Consider the following 16909-nt stretch of genomic DNA (forward strand, 5'->3'; position numbering starts at 1 on the left):
CCATTCCTTTCTGCTGCTACTACCATCATAACTAAAACGAATGTGCGTGTTCCCCCACCATCTCATGGCCAGTGTTGCCACAATTCCATGTCGCTATAACAATTTGAATTATTTTATTGATCCTCTCTAGTATTGATAAAATATAGAACATGCAAAGTACACTAGTCGCATGCTTTTATTCGAACTTTTTGGCAGCCTCCGTTGATTAACTGCATAAATCGATTTGTTTGTGCAGCTCCTTGCTAGTAGCAAACTAAATAGCCTTTATCAGCGCTAACAAATAAAACAAAAGAATTTAAATTTGTGAAAATCTTCTCCTTCCTTCTTTTCAAATCTGCAACATTCTTTGAAAATATTGTTGGAATGTTGTTATTGAAAAACTGAACATGCAAGTTTGCTAGCACTGGCCACTAGATTGAAGGCGATGGAAAGACAGAATATTCGTTTTGGTTATGCTAGTATTGGTAGCCGAACGGAAAGGAAAGGCACAGGAATGGCACGAAAACGAGCGGGAGAGCGATAGTAGTGCTTTCTTGTGTTTTCATATATGAATATTGGTCGGTCGGTTTTTCTCATCATTCGTATTCGTTCAAGCACTAGCAAGCAGCCAGTCCACCGGAGGAAAGCAGTTGGCGATGATGACGGTCCGCAAAAGTGCCCCAGCTACTGGTGGCCCATCGCAACCAACTACCGATCAGGAACTGTCGCCATGCTAGTATTTCGCCCCAACTAAAGGGCAACGGAGCAACTAATCCGCTGGCTAACATTCCAGCGTCTGGTTCGTAAGGTTGTGTATTACTTCAAAGTCGAGCTACGCTTACAAAACTCAGCCGTAATGAAGCCACTGATGCCTACTTGGTCGGTTTGTGGGAGTGGGCGTAAATTACAATAAAAGCAACGGTTCTTTTCAGGACCAATCAATTGTGTTCTAGTGAGAGTTAAACTGAAACTTTTATTTTAAGGTGTGTAGCAAATTTTCAACAAGCAACATAATACGTTGGGTGGAAAGAAGTAGCTTGCACACGGAACAAAAATTTAAATTATCCTCTCGCTCGTTTCGTGCACTGCTTTTCCATTCCTTTCTACTGTTATTATCAGTATTACCAAAACGAATGTGTTGTTGCATGTGTTTAAGAGAAACGTTGAAGTCGCATGCTTCTATTCAAGCTTTTTGGCAGCCCCCGTGAACTAACTGCATTAAATGATTTTTTGTGCAGCTCCGTGCTAGTAGCAAACAAAATGGCCCTACCAGTGTCTGATTCGTGAGATTGTGCAGGATTTCAAAGTCGAGCTAAGCTTATAAAGTTCAGCCGTAATGGTACCCGAAGAAGCCAGTCTTGTCGTTTTGTTCGAGGCTACAAAACAGTTCGCCAGGCACGTAACTATCATGCCAAAAATATCCAACGATCCAGTGCATCACCATCAACACCAACGCCGATACCAAAGGTTCTTTTCAGAACCACCATTATTACCATAGAGAATTATTTGAAAATTTCCCATTCAAACGTGATTCTGTTGAATATTATTAGATTTAAATTAACGTCTCGAATTGAAATAACGACGCTCCGGTTATGTGACAGACATTACCCACCCATCTTTTTTTATTGTGACCACGACACCCCATTTCAATATTTCTGAATGAACAGAAGGTCGAGTTTGGAAAGTTTGTAACTTTCATTGTACTTAACCAAATTACACAATGTTCGTACTAATGATTCAGAAATATGATCAGGAATCTTCTGTTAGATTTGTAAGTATGTATAATTTACATGAATAAAGAAAAATTGATTTTCAGGAATCAATTATTATCTGTTCTTCCATTGGCCAGTACTACGCGACTTCCTCATGCTAACAATTAATTTCATCGTTAGCCATCTCCCTCACCAAGGCCAACAACGCCAACAAAACCGGTCCTTTTCAGGACCACCATCATTTTTGTAAAGAATAATTTGAAATATTCCTCGCCCAAATCACCTTTTGTCCGAAAATTCCAATGAGTATCAACATATTTGAAGAACGTGTTCCTTATGTATTCTACATCTCTCCGGTTATGTCGCAGACATTACCCACCCATCTTTTTTTTTGACAAGCATATTCGTTGCACGATGTACTCGTTTCAAGTCAAAAAGTGCACTGACGATTCCTGCAGATTTCATAAATCTATACGACTATCTATCTATCTATCGAATGACATTTTTAATTCCTTGATGTGGCTCCCTACTCCGCAACCGGATGGGGAAAAATACAAAGATTTTGCGGATGTACATGGAACAGAACCGAATGATGACCATGTACCAAGCAAACAAAACTCCAAATCTTCAAGCACTACCGAGCAACCAAAGCCACCGTTTCCATTGTCATACACAAGGGCTCGAAAAATTGTTATATGCACAGATTGTGAGTTTCCACGGCTGCTGTATACAAAATACGCAATAGATAAAACGGTTGCAGCAGAGATAGATAAATATATAGACGAAAAACTTTATATTTGTGGAGCACCTTTGGAACCATTTCAGAATGTTTTCCAAAACACCAAGCTTAAATGCTATGATCCTGTTTCTCTGCACTATTATCAAGCCGGGTCTTCTTTAACTGATTTTCATGCTTTATGCGCAAAGTGTCTTAATACGCAAGACCTTTCGACGGAACGAAAACTAATGCTTTGCAGGAATTGTTCCGCTCAGACAAACACCACAGCCGCGCCATCTGCAATCGCCCTGGAAAAACGTCCACGAGGACGACCGAAGAAGACTGTGGCATCTTAAATTAGTTTTTTTAAACTAAATTAAAATAAATTTTTATTGCTGTTTTATAAAAAAAATATTTATTTTTATTTTGCCCCCCCCCCCCCCCCCTTCAAAAAAAAAATTGGAGTCGGACATAATTTTTTAAAAATATTTGTAATGGCCTTACTGTCAGGGATCAATCGAAGACTTAGAAATGGAAACATGTACGTCATAAAAATCGGTTCAGTTTACATAGTTACAATTCGCCAACCGCTTTGGGTCACTAAACTATAATGTAATATATTTAAACGCAGTGTATTTATCATAAAATATGACTAACCATGTTCCTGTTTCATGTCCGTTGAACCATTCTGAGTGGCCAACATAAATTTATTTATTCGTAACACTCACCTTTTTCCTTTCTGTATCGTTTTAGTTATTTTTTTCTTCTCTGGAGCGGAAAAGATTAACTAAAGCTTAATGATGTGCAAAAACTCATGCATAGGATTATCAAGAGTGAACAAAAAGATGATAGCTCTCAGTATATCGCTGATCGAGAATCTACAACCATATGTACACATAATACTGGCCAGAGCCTAAAATTCCCATACCTATTCAATGAACGACGATATTCAGAGAATTCATCTTCGTCCTTTCCCTGCCTCTTTCGTCACTAAATGCATGAAAAAATAAAACAATAAAAGCGATGTCCCCTCCTCTCTCGATTCTACGAAAACGAGTAGCAGCAGCAGCGACTTTCGTTTTCTCATGACAATTAGAAGTTGCAATTTCGTTTTGATGCATGCTGTTATTTTGCGATTCTTATTCATTAAATGAAATTAATGCAATGTGCATCTAATAATGCAACTAGAACATAGTTAAAATGAGAAATATGCACACCGATCAGGCTTCCGTCTTGCAATACCATCATTAGCTCGCAAATCTACAGAATCGAGCATCGACAAATAAATATCATTGCTAGTGTATTTCCGTTTCTCCAGCAATAAGGTCAATATCGAAGTTACCAATATCATTCTAAATCTCAAAGCGAAAACGAACGTGCAGAGAGAATAATGAAAACGCTCTGCTACATGCTTGCTTTGTCCTAGCCCGTTGTCTCATTTTCGATTTCGCAAAGTGCTAGTGGTATGGAAAGAAGCTTCGTTCTTTCGTCAGTTTCGCCTGATTTTGGCAAATGAAAAAAACTTTTTCCGACTCTGATACTGGCACCTCAAGCAACATTCGATTCCTCGATTCCACAATGCTGAGAAATAAGCTCTAAAAATATCTAATATTTACTGCTTGTTAATGTCGCACAATTCAACGCACTCACCGGAAGGCTAAGTAAGAAAGATCTGCTGATATCTCTTTTATTCTGGGAGATTCGGAAACATTTAATGAAACTAAGAAACACATACATATATGCACACATGAATATAAGCAAAAACAAAGGAAAAGAAATATACAAGTGCACTAACGCCGGAGACTCCTGAATGCACTGAAACAAACAAAAAAAGGGTAGAGTACAAAGGATAAGAAAAAATAACCCATGAAATCGTGGACACAATGAGCTTACTAACAAAAAAGGACTAAGAAAGAAGAAAGAACGAAGGGAAAGTACCAACTGATCCATGACAGGCAGAGAACGCCGACATAACCGGGGATTAAGGTAATATCAAATGTGCTAATTCATTCGTACCTTATAGAGAAAGAAGGTGAAATCTAAAATCTAAAATAGCATCCATACTCTCAAAAGAACAAGGAATGATGATAAAAAATAGGCGGTAAATATTAGCGTAAAGGTAAATTAAGGAAACGGAAAGGTAAGAATGAAAGAACCAACGGTAATAATAATGATACCAAATAATACCAAATGACATTCTTTATATTGAAAAAGGTGTTTAAATGGCGCCCATGCGCTAATTCGTCCTAGTTTAAAATTTGGGTTGAGGGGGGCACGCATTTTTGGCTTAGGGCAGAAATGCCGATCAGACCGGATCTACACCAAAAATGTACTATAAGGAAACCATAAGGAAGTCAAAGATTTTGTTGAAACAGAAATAAAATTTCTCTGTTTCAAATATCAAACATTGCTGGTACAAAAATATTGGCATTAGTGACAAAATAATCTGCATTTTGATTCTAAAATCTCTGCAAAAAGCAGATAATATTCGTATCAAATATATTGAAACTTTGATTCAAATTCAAGTATTTAGTTGAACCAAAAACATGGGTTGGTTGTACAATAGCATTATTTAAAACAAAAATATTGCTGTTAGATTTTGAAATATTGCTTGAAAATGGATAGACTGTGTTTGGTTCGATCTTTGTTGTATCACAAAAAAATAGACGTATCGGAGATCGAGAATAAAGAATTGGAGTTCAAGACGCTAGGTATAGACTATTTGGGCGATATAAAAATGTAAATACAATTTGATTAGTGCAATGCGGTCGTGAGTGCTTTCATAGGTGAGAATTTTTTTTATTAATTGGGTAATACCTAAGAACCTAATATTATTGTTATTATTCCAGAAAATTGATACACCGTCGAAATTTATCGAACGAGAGGAAGTAGAGGAGCTAAAAGAGCATTTTTTAGCGGAAAGTTTGGAAAAGTTGTCGTTTACGAGTAGTAATTATGCAAATTGGAATTTGGGATTGGGATTCGGTACAAATTACGAGCATCTTAGGGTAGAAGAAAAAACAAAAATCAAGATATTAATATTATTTACACCTTTTTTGAAAACAATATAAAAGTTTTTTAATTCAAATATATTTTTTCATTGTTTTAAAAAGAAAAGCATATTTCAACTAACAAATAACATACTTTGTTTCAAAAAAAGATATAACACAAAATCCTATGAGGACTTGTTAGTAGAAATAACAATCATTTTTTTGAAATCTAATAAATATTTTTGAATCGAAAAAATTGGCACTTAGGCCCTGATTCAAAACTATATATTTTTGATTTCTAAGCGAATTATTTTGGAATTTAATATACATTTTTCTGCGTGTAGAATTTGGTATCCTTGTTATTGTGTGTCAGGTAATTGTTGATCATCGCGACGGTCAAATAGTCAGTTACTTCGTCCATGTTCACAGGTTTTAGGAATACCTCCTGGAACTCTTTCGCTTCCAGTTGATCCAGAATTCGGTGCAGTACGGACTTTTGTGATTACTTTATAGTGATTTCGAGAAAAATGAGTTTAAAATTTGAATCGCAGCATCCTTTACGTTATAATTGGAAATTATTTCATGTCATAATTCTTGTTTATTGTTGCATATTTTAAATCTGGCAGAAGGCGAATGTAGCTAAATTCTTTATCCAGTGCTACCATTATCTCATTTTTTGATGCTTTGCGACTTAGTTCGGTCTGATTTAATATCCGAAATCGTTGAACAGAGCCAATTGACTACAAGACACGGCACTCCGGGAGTCGTATTTTTTTTGAAAGTTTGAGGGAATCCTATACATTTCTTATATAAGAAATGTTAAAAGAAGTAACAAGAAAGAAAAAAGATGATAATGAAATAGTAAAAGTTTGATCGTGAGAATTTACGTGAAACAAAGACTAATTTTCCTAATTGAGAGTATTTGCTCTGTTAATTTTCTGAATGCATAACAAACAATAGAAAACTGTCATCATTGTTTGTATAATCAACCATCAAATTAGCGAACGGATTGGCAGACACATGAAATCACGCAGTGAATTGCCTGATTACAAATAACACCAGAGTGACAGAAACACATCAAACAATTCAATTAATTATCCTCGCCCATATCAAATGACGGATCCACTTGCAACAACAACGGCCTGAATTCGCACTAATTCATTGTCCAAACACGTCGGAAGCATCAATCACACACTTATACACAAAAGAGACCAGTCTTCTTCTCCTTCTTCTGCTTTTGTGAACGTTCCATCGTGCCACCTGTTACTACGTTTGTCACCCCACCACATCAGCTTTTCTGAAGTGCATCAAGAAACACCACACACTTCCGCTTTCCGGCTGATACCGCTCAGGTGGGTTACAACGTGAAATGAGTTGTCCACCGTGCTTCTTTACAATATAGGACGTGTATGTATGTATGTATGTATATGTATACAGACAACCCGAATGACGTGATTTTGATCGTAATCATCATCAGTTTATCTATTTCCGGATGGAATTCCGACCCTATTCGTGTGTGACGAACGTGAGTAAGGGTCATATTGCGCCAGACTGATTCAGACATTTGGAAGAGAAATTTGAAGTCATTCCTCTTGAGGGTTACGCTCTCAGGTTTACACCTAGAGCGATGATTGCGGTTATCAATCATGTCGAAGAGGATGTGATTTCGACACCTGGTTCGCTGCTGTTAAAGTGTTTGGAAATCTCGCGGTTGTGGTTTCCGTGTGTGCAAATATGATGTATTGATTTCCGGTCCTCTATTATTTTAGGTACTACCTACTACTGATGTTCCTCTCAACCCAAATAAAAAAACTCTAGAGAAAATTTAGAATAGGACGTAAGTAACAATGAGAGATTCTCTTTGGGGTCTTTCTCATCTGTTCATTACTCGGCCATTTCAACATTTACTACTCTACTCTTTGCATAATATTCTAGTAAAAACCGTCGGCTTTCGATATGTACTGGAAAATTAGTGCAAGGTGTTGTAATGACGTCGTGATAAATGAAAGAGAAAGTAAACAAAGAGAGGCTCTCAATGTTACTTACGTCCTATTGAAAATTTTCTCTAGAACTAGTTCTTTTGTTGAATGGGTAAGATATATGTTTACATAGTTAGGGTAGTCGCTCCCTAATTCATCTCAACCGATCTATTAATCTCATTTCCTGATTACTCAACTTTAACAAAAAAATAACACCGCTTCACAACATTAACCATTTTAATAGAGAAAAAAAATCTTTGGTGTTTAACTAATATTTTAGCATTTTTTCACTTTCTTAAACTAGTCGCAGTAAACTTATTTTATATTTCTTACGTTGAAAATAGTTTTTTGGAAATAATATAGTGATGAGTTTAATATTTTCTAAATTTTATTTGGTTTTTCTTGAATTTGTCTCGAAATACTATTTACACATTCTCAAAAGCACGCACATTGTTGTCAAAGCAATATAATATAGTATGCGATTGTTGATTTGGGACAAATGTTTGAAACAGCATGTCGATAATTGGCATAGTAGTATGCATCGCAATTTTAATTAATCATAACGACTGATTTCATAGAAACTATTGTTTGATAACTTTAACTAACCAAATTTATCAAATCTTGTATGAAATGGAAATCTATCATAATGTTGATCAGTTTTCACATTGAACCGTTTGTCCGCACTGATTTCGGCTTGTTTTTGTCTCCCCTCTATGAAAAACAGTCTGTTTTAAAGTGGTCCGATGAAATCATATTCTACAAATATTTCACTCATGTTTTCATCGGGGTTATTATTTTGAATGTATTGGTTTTTCGACATAAATATATGCGAATTGGAGCGATGCAATACCTCATACAGTGCGAAATCGCACACACCCAAGGTGTTTAGAGTTATAAGGTGATTCGTCTTTGGCAGTAACTAGGTGAGGAGTGAGGTAAGCGTGCAGCATACTGCGGGTAAGAAAAATGACAGCGAACAACTTTGTTTACCACCTGAAATCTAAGCAAACATATGGAGAGAAACAGTAAACAATGTTGTTAGCTGTCGTTTCTAAAACCAACATGGCTGATCGGCGTTTTTGAGGATCGTGTCACCTGAGAATAAAAACTCCTTGCACACACCATTCGTATATCTCCTGTATGCGATGCCTACTTTGAGACCCTACCGAAGTAGCCGCCAGCGTTCGAGTAAATTTACAATATCTACATTTTATGTTGGACGTCATAAGTAATGATGATTTATTGATAAACTCTCGACATTTAGGCATAAAAGCCAGCTGTATTAATCCATTTTAAGAAAAAATATAAAGAAAGCGTTTTCGGTCAAGCGCAGTTCAGTTAACAATTTAGTCATATTTATTTAAACAATATTTAAACAATTGTTGAACGTAATGCGGTGAATTAATATCGAAAGTCACTATTTCAGGATCAAAATCGATTTTTTACTCATTGTCTATTATACTTTATAATAAAGCTTATTGATTGTGTATTATACCATAATATTAAACTGTACTATAACACATTGTAAAATTTCTGCACTAATCCAGCAAAATAATTGATGGCCTTTCGCATTATCTCATTCGATTAAAAAACGATCTTACTTTTTCCAAAAACCAATGAAGTGTTGCAATTACTTTGAAAGAAAATTCCGGACATAGCATATCACAAAATTTTCAAACGAGAAATTATTTATTTTGATTTAACTACTACTGATGCGATCTGTAATGTTTCTTCAAGAATATATTCTTCCAGTAGTTAGAGAGTTTGCGTAATGATCATTTTAAAGAGATGAGATTCCTTAGTTAAGGAGCAAACCCATATTCCACATCACTTGAGGTATGCCAGGAAAGGTAGCACCGAAAAGAAACGGAAGGAAAAGGAACTCCGCCAAATTACTCCAACAGCCAACTGGCACCAGGCCCCTTTTATGTGGAATTTTCTGCAGAAACAAGAATAAACATTGATAGTTGTACGTATCATCCTAACGATAATACAATAATGGAGAAGAAAGTTGGAATTTAATTTTTCCTATTCCACTCATCAGTAACTGACACCAACTTGGAGCCAGTTAGAAGATAAATCCAATCTAACACCCAATTGACGCAAGTTAGACACGGAATCCAAACAGTTCACACAACATATGAGAAAGCAACAAGTGTAAAGAAGAAAGTATGTAAATCCAAACGTAACTTCTAATGATTTTATCTAAAATATTGGACAAATACTGATTTGGCAGCGGGGGTGGATAAACCTGCTTGTTTACATTCTATATTCAATTTGGCAAATACGCAGTGGTTTTCAGGTTTGTTCTCGCAGCAAAATAAAATCTTCCTTTTGTTTGCCACCGGTGATAAAAAAGAGAAAAAACGAATTCAAGAACAAGCCAGCCTACTGACACCCGCTATCTTTCTATACAGAGTTTGACATCGGGTAACATCGTTGTCCACCCAATCGCATTGACAATGTCAAAACAGCATCAAATTACGGAAAGAACATTCATTGGCAAATTTAATGTAAACACCCATGCAGCTTGTTTGGCAACTTTAGCTGCCCTGATTCGAGTAGCCACTAAACGTTTGCTTGGGGGTTCTAGTTGTACGCCATATACAATAGCTTGCTGTCGGTTACGAGAGAATGACTTTATATCGCCCCAGCAACTTGAACAGGTTATGCTTGGTCAATTGATGAAAAATCTATCGCGGGTGATTTTGACAATTGAATGTCTTACATTTTAGATTACTGGTATAAAAGATTAAAAAAGAAAAGAATAGAAAAGAAAGAAAGACACACTCGGCCAATTATTTTCAAATGGATTTTACAAGTTCCGAGAAAGATTGAACGTCCAAAAATAAACAAGCCGTATCTTGAAGCTGGAAGCTAAGCTTATTATTTCTGTTTACTTTTATACTGAGACTGACTAGCCTGTTCCGGTTTGCAACTGCGCCGCACTTGTAAGCTATGGGTAGTATGGTCACTGTGTGTTTTATTTATTATATACTTTTACAACTGTAGTGTGTGGGAAGTTTTCAATGGGTAACAACTACATAGTTTGTTCCAATTGGGCGAAACAAGCTGTATTACATTGGACTACTTTCCGAGACACGGCTCGACCGAAATGACATTGACGTCATTTGAGTAAAAATGGTCGAAAACATGACAGTTCAGCGAGCTTGTTTCCATGCTGTTAGAATTTCAAAAAAATTCGAATCAAGTTTCTCGTACTGGATGGAATAATTTTTTAAAGTTCGTGTAAACCTAAGACAAGACGTGACAATAGAGGGGGCCGTTTTTGTTCTAATTTTACGTCAGAATGGTCCAGCTCCTGATTGGTTGATTCTGACTCTTTGCACAATACGCAATGTTACTGCAGGGATATCGAAATGATGTTTGGCAGTGTTGCTATATTTATAGGTAAAGATTTTCATTACTTTTAACAAATAAAATTATTATCGTTAAAAAAATAAAAATGACTAAATTGAACTGAAATTGTGCGGAAAAACGAAACAAATGATTATCATGCATTTACCGTATACGTGGTTAATTAACTTTAACTAAAATACGACAGAAACTACGCTAGAATCTAAAATTATTCAGAAAATGGCTTTATCAATCCTTACTAAACACCCATGACATTGAAAATTAATTCCCTTCATCAATATAGTGGATTCAAGATATAAAATATTGTCGGCATAAAATAAATTAACAAGACTCCATTTTCATTAATAAAAATAACAACACTGTTCAGAAGATTTTCGGCAGGGTGAAAATGTAAGAAAAGAAGAATGTCGAAGGAACAATAAGAAGCCGATTGTCAGGTCTTGTCTTAGGTGTAACCAAGCCCCTCTGAACTGTCAGAAAAGTGAGGTTAGACAATCTAATTCTATACGATATATACTTAGAGTTTTGTTATTTTCGTCTTTTTTCTTCTGCTGTTTTTCATACATTTTCTAGCATGTCCAATGCATAAATTAACAGCATAAGAAACGAGAAGCAGATAGAACAACATGTTATCGATGACTAAAAAAAGTTCTCCGCATAAATTTCTCATTGCTAGATTGAATGTACTCAACTTTGGGTTAAATATATTTCAATTTAAGGTGAAGTAACACTGTGTTCGAGTGCATCTGAGCTCTGATATGCCGCGACTTGAGTAAATATTAGGGTGGGACAAAAATTAGATTCCAGCTCCGAGCAACTTTTAGGTACCATTTTGGTCCTAGAACAACTGTGCAAATTCTTAGCTCGATCGGTGAAACTATATTTTTGCGCCCACTGTTTAAAGTTTACATGGGATTTTGTATGGGAAAATTAACTTTTACAAAATAATCCCTCCAGGAGTCGCCCATTACTTCCTAAAAATAAATCGTTATGTGGCTTTTATAGGAAATTTAACAAAGAAACAAAGTCTCGAAAACCATGAAACGATCTGACGCTTGAGAAAAAAGTTATTAAGCAGAAACCGATTGATGCTCTGACGATTGATAAAATATTCATTTTTGCTAGCACCACTGCTGTTGGTTGTGCAATTATACGCAATTTTGTTTTAATGGTTTTAATCCTCTCTTAATGTGTCTAAATCATCTATCTATACTATTTGACCACACAAACCTTGCGGGTTTTGAGGGATAAATTGAGGCTTCTTTTGTACATAATAAGAGAAAGTTAAAAATTTTGTATATAATTAGAACGTCAAAAGCAGTGATGCTATGAAAAGTAAAATTTTCATCAATCTTCAGGGCATCAATCGGTTTTTGCTTTATAACTTTTTCCACAAGTATCAGATCGTTTTGCAGTCTTCTAGACTTTTTTGCCTGACAAATTTCCTATAAAAATCAGACATCTACTAATTTTTAGGAGGCAACGGGCGACTCTTGGAAGAATTAATTTGCAAAAGACAATTTCCCCATACGAAATCCCATGTAAACTTTAAACAGTGGGCGCAAAAATATTGTTTCACCGGTCGAGCTAAAAATTTGCAGAGTTGTTCTGGGAGCCAAATGGGACCCAAAAAGTTACTCGGAGCCAAATTTTATTTTTTCATATAACCATGTCCCACTCTAGTAAATATAGTTCTCCCATTCCCCAGCAATATAAAATCATGCTGGCGAGATATTCTTTTCTATTGATGGCTATCAGGTTATGTCAGTATACAGAATCCTGACAGAAGCACATCCCGTTTATGTACTCTTACATATGTTTTTATGTTGTTTCTAATACCTCTTAGCAGTATATACGTCGATGTTTGAATTCCAGCCCAAACGGAATGAATGATTTTGATTCGACTTCGGGTTGTATCTCCTGAATTCCAACAACGCATGCATCGGTTACAAATCCTAGATAAATTGATATTATAAGCACACAAACGCGCACAATTCTTATCACATCGGAACAATCCCGATCTGTCGTAAATCTTGCTTCGTATGTTCTTCAATGGTGTATTTAGTTTTACAGTGAGCCTGCTATTATTGAGTACGGCACTTTCTGGGATCTCACCTGATGTAATTTTTTCGAAAGCAAAACATAAAAAGAAACAACATCCACGAAGCAATTGGATACGTGCACTATATTCATACTTTCTTTTGTGGTTGTGAATATGTAGACATTTGAGCCAAAAATTAGTTTTTTTTCTGTTTTTTCTTAAGAGAATTTCCAGTTCTTTTTTTGAAAACACGGTTGGCAACGCTGTGTGTGCGTGAATTAGGTTTTACACCAACCGACATAACCTCACAAAATGAGCCGGATGAACTTCCTTTGACAATTCTCGGTGGTTTGTTTACATGGGAGTTACGTGAGTTCGAATGAAACAGATGAGCACCCGTTGCATTCGAACTCACGCAACTGACAGAGTAAACAAACCACCGAGAATTGTCAAACATGAACTTCATTCATCATGAGTTCATTTGTGTCGTCATCTTGTATATCTTAATAGCTGTTATTCGAGCAGCACAGCAGTAGATCAGCAGTGCTTCTTTTCTTTGTGAGCCGACTGAACACTGTTAAGGCTCAAGAAACCTGAGTATGTGTAAGAATTGAACGTTTGGTAGTATGCGTAGGAAAAATTGTGTTCAACTTTGCCACCAGTTTATCAATATAAAACCTTTTCAAAACTCCAAAAGAAGAACTCTAGTCGATTCGTAAGATAATCACGATTTAAATTATGCAGAATAGTTGGTGGAGAAACAATTAACCAAGTGAAATGGTGCTTTTGAAAAAGTGGCTGTGATTTTTTGTCACACTACCACACTGTGCTGGGTCACGCCACATAACTACGTTTTGAAAAATCCACAACCACTTTTTCAAAAGCACCATTTCGCTCAACCAGTTGTTTTTCCACCAGCTATTTTGCATAATTTGAATCGTGATAATCTAACAAATCGACTGATGTTATTCTTTTAGAATTTTGAAAAGTTTTTATATGAATAAACTGGTGACAAAGCTGAACATAATTTTTCCTACGCATACTACCAAGCGTTCAATTCTTACACATGCTTAAAACGGTTTCTTGAGCCTTAAACAAAGAATTTTTACACTACCAGGTAAAAATTGTATTCTTGTTTTATGCTCATTTAGCATTCAAATCCGTTTACCGGTTCCGGAGTTATTTCGAATTCCCGTGGGGTATATCCGGCATCACAGTGGGGTGACGGAAGACTTAAGAGGTTATATACAAAGTAGGGGCTCGAAGAAACAGACAAAAATTGTCATTGCATCTTCTACAAGTACCTACAACCTAATGAGTTATAGTTATGAGCGTTTTCATTTTAAATGGAATTTAGAATCATATTCTATAGGCAAAATTGTATTTTTGTCGGTAAACAGTATGATTCTTCAAAATATGTTTAAAGTTGTTGCTACGAAAAATGTTCTATTGATGGTACAAATAAATTAAAAACTTTACTTTGCCATAATTATGATGAAAAACATTTGATTGTTAGTTTTTCATGATGGAGCAACGTGAATAGCTTATAGAAAGGTTTTAATTTCCGAAATTAATTGCTCTTATTCAAACAAAATTTAAAAGATTTATTTTTATATTTTGCAAATTTTCGGTTATGAAACGGTTAGTATGAAATTTTGAAACATGTTGCAAGAAAGCCATTTTTACCGATTGCTTCTCCATGACGCAACTAGATTTAATGTGTTTCGCTTTTCTTTAGGCTTTCGATGGTAAAAATGATTTTTTTTGGTAATTTTAGTTTCAATATAAATGTTTAATTTTTTGAAAAATGTCGTAACTTTCTCTTCAGTATTTGTTTTTTTTTGGTAAAGAAAAGTTTATTCCTTGCAACTTTTTCTCGGAGAGTTTTGCTGTACAAAATACAGATCTCGAGCAATTTTTTCTTTTAAAAAATGGTGCATGCAAAAACTTTTAGGCACTTTTTTAAAATATTGCACTTGAATCAAAATTATCTGCGTTTCTGTGGAACATCCTCAATAACCATTACCGATAAAACGTCCAAAGTTTCATCTGTGTCTAAGATGGTGGACTACGATTTTAATTTTTTTTGGGTGAATCTTGATGGAATTACTCTATTGAAGAATCTACAGATTAGTGATGATTTGAACAGTATATTTTGTACTTTAATCCGAATCAACAAAACGAGCGACAAAAGTTACCCTTAATCCGGCTTGCATTGTTTGAAAAATAAAGGGCACTGTTACTTCAATTCTTACCAGTTTTTCCATATGCACATCGCACACAATGTTCGCTTTGATTCTGTGCTCATATTATACCCACACTTCGTGTATGAACTCAAACATGCTATTTCGTACCTAAACACGTGCACATGTTTGCCTGCATAAGCCGAGCCCCATGTACGTACACGTAGGTTCGATACATTACTTTTTTCTTTCTCGCTCTCATCATCATTAGCGTTGATTCTTTTTGCCTTGTGTACGCACCTGGTGGGCGACTTTATCAGTCCTCAACCGTCGGATCTTCTCAAGAATCGCAGGTAGATCCGGCGCCGGAAATCTGTCATCGGCTGGGCATGTCCCCAGGCTGATTCTTGCGATACTCTCGTTCTCTACTGCTATTTCGATATTCGTCATAATACACTTATCGATCAGCTCACACTCGGTCGTGAGGCGATTTCGAATCTATATTCGCACTGTGGAAGGTGCGAATATTTGTGATGCTGGAAAAGAAGTTTCCGTTTATTAGAACGTGGATTTGGTTCTCAGTTTGTTAATCAGGTGATCTCAAATGCATCTTTCTCGTTCTTGGGTCTCGCTGCGTGAGGGCAGTGTACGATGAGGATGTTGTAGTTACAGAAAGGGCCGTTGATCCACACACATCCTTTCGCTGATCTTATTACACGTTGGCGCATCTTGCCCAGCACTAAAAAGTTGATTCACAACTCGTTTGTTGTGCCGTTGCTTTAGTTGAATGTAACCGCTCGATGCCCGCTTTTCCATATATTTCTTCCGATTTCTTCGTAAGGTGGATTTTCTGATCGGCTTGTTGGTTTTGACCCAACCTCCTGGCTCGTCTAAGAACAGCAGTGCGAGGGGGGGGGGGGGGTATTCAGTTCTGTCTACGGTAGGGTTATAGCGCACATTCGCACTTTTTCATTTCGCTTTTACTGCAGAAGGCGGTAGTACCCAGTCGATGTCGACCTATAGATTAAATGTCATTAATAGACACACAGGGAAGCATGAGATACGAACTTGTGAACACTAGGAAGTATTTACCATTTGACGACCGACCTTCGAAGTTGAAGGTTTCGAAATAATTGTACTGTAAAAAAAGTTATCGAACATATATTCCACTTTAAAAGTGTATATTAGATAGACAGGTACAAAATGACCCCCTATCGGCCCATGCCTGAGTCAATTCCTAGTCCCACCAAGAGTACTTGCTCCAAATTTGAAGCAAATCGGACAAGTTTAGCTACCGGACCAACGTGCCTGAAGTTTGTATGGGATTTTTCGACGATTTACATGGAGAAAACCCACTAGCTCGCATTTTCGCTGCTAGGTGGCACTGTGTGCATCGTATTATTACAATAAGTGAAAATAAGAAAGATAAGCATTTTCGCCGCTAGGTGGCACTGTGTGCATCGTATTATTACAATAAGTGAAAATAAGAAAGATAATTTAATTGTCTACAACTTTTTCGAAAACTGCTAGTCAATTCGGCTTTGTTAAAAGAAGTTATTCAACTTTTAGCGAAGTGATGTCTGAGTCGGTTTTGCATGGGGCCTAGCAGTGCATGGTAGCGTATCAGTACTCGATTCGCACTAACTAAACATTTTTGTGAAATAATTGTTAGGTTTAGGTCAATAGTATGTTCAGAAGAATTTTAGTAAATAATATGAGTCATATTTTGGTTACAAAATTTTAGTTCCACATTTAACCGCATAGAGGGCACCAACACTAACTTTTCAACGGAAAGACCAACTTCGCTACGCCCACCCATGGGCATTACTATATTGTATTGCATAAACCAGTTCGCGGGCTAAAAATGAATTCATGAATGATATTACAAGTCTATGAGCATGAAAGTAAAATTGATTAGCTATATCTTCT

The 16909-nt window shown here is 36.3% G+C and overlaps 1 protein-coding gene across 3 annotated transcripts in view; it reads right to left on the reverse strand.

The window, feature by feature from the left end:
* Positions 1 to 16909, reverse strand: part of LOC131690024 (orexin receptor type 2-like) — a 651430-nt gene that overhangs the window by 36061 nt on the left and 598460 nt on the right. The gene's annotated exons all lie outside the window — the stretch shown is intronic.

This window comes from Topomyia yanbarensis, chromosome 3, assembly GCF_030247195.1.
Source record: "Topomyia yanbarensis strain Yona2022 chromosome 3, ASM3024719v1, whole genome shotgun sequence".
Taxonomy (NCBI): domain Eukaryota; kingdom Metazoa; phylum Arthropoda; class Insecta; order Diptera; family Culicidae; genus Topomyia; species Topomyia yanbarensis.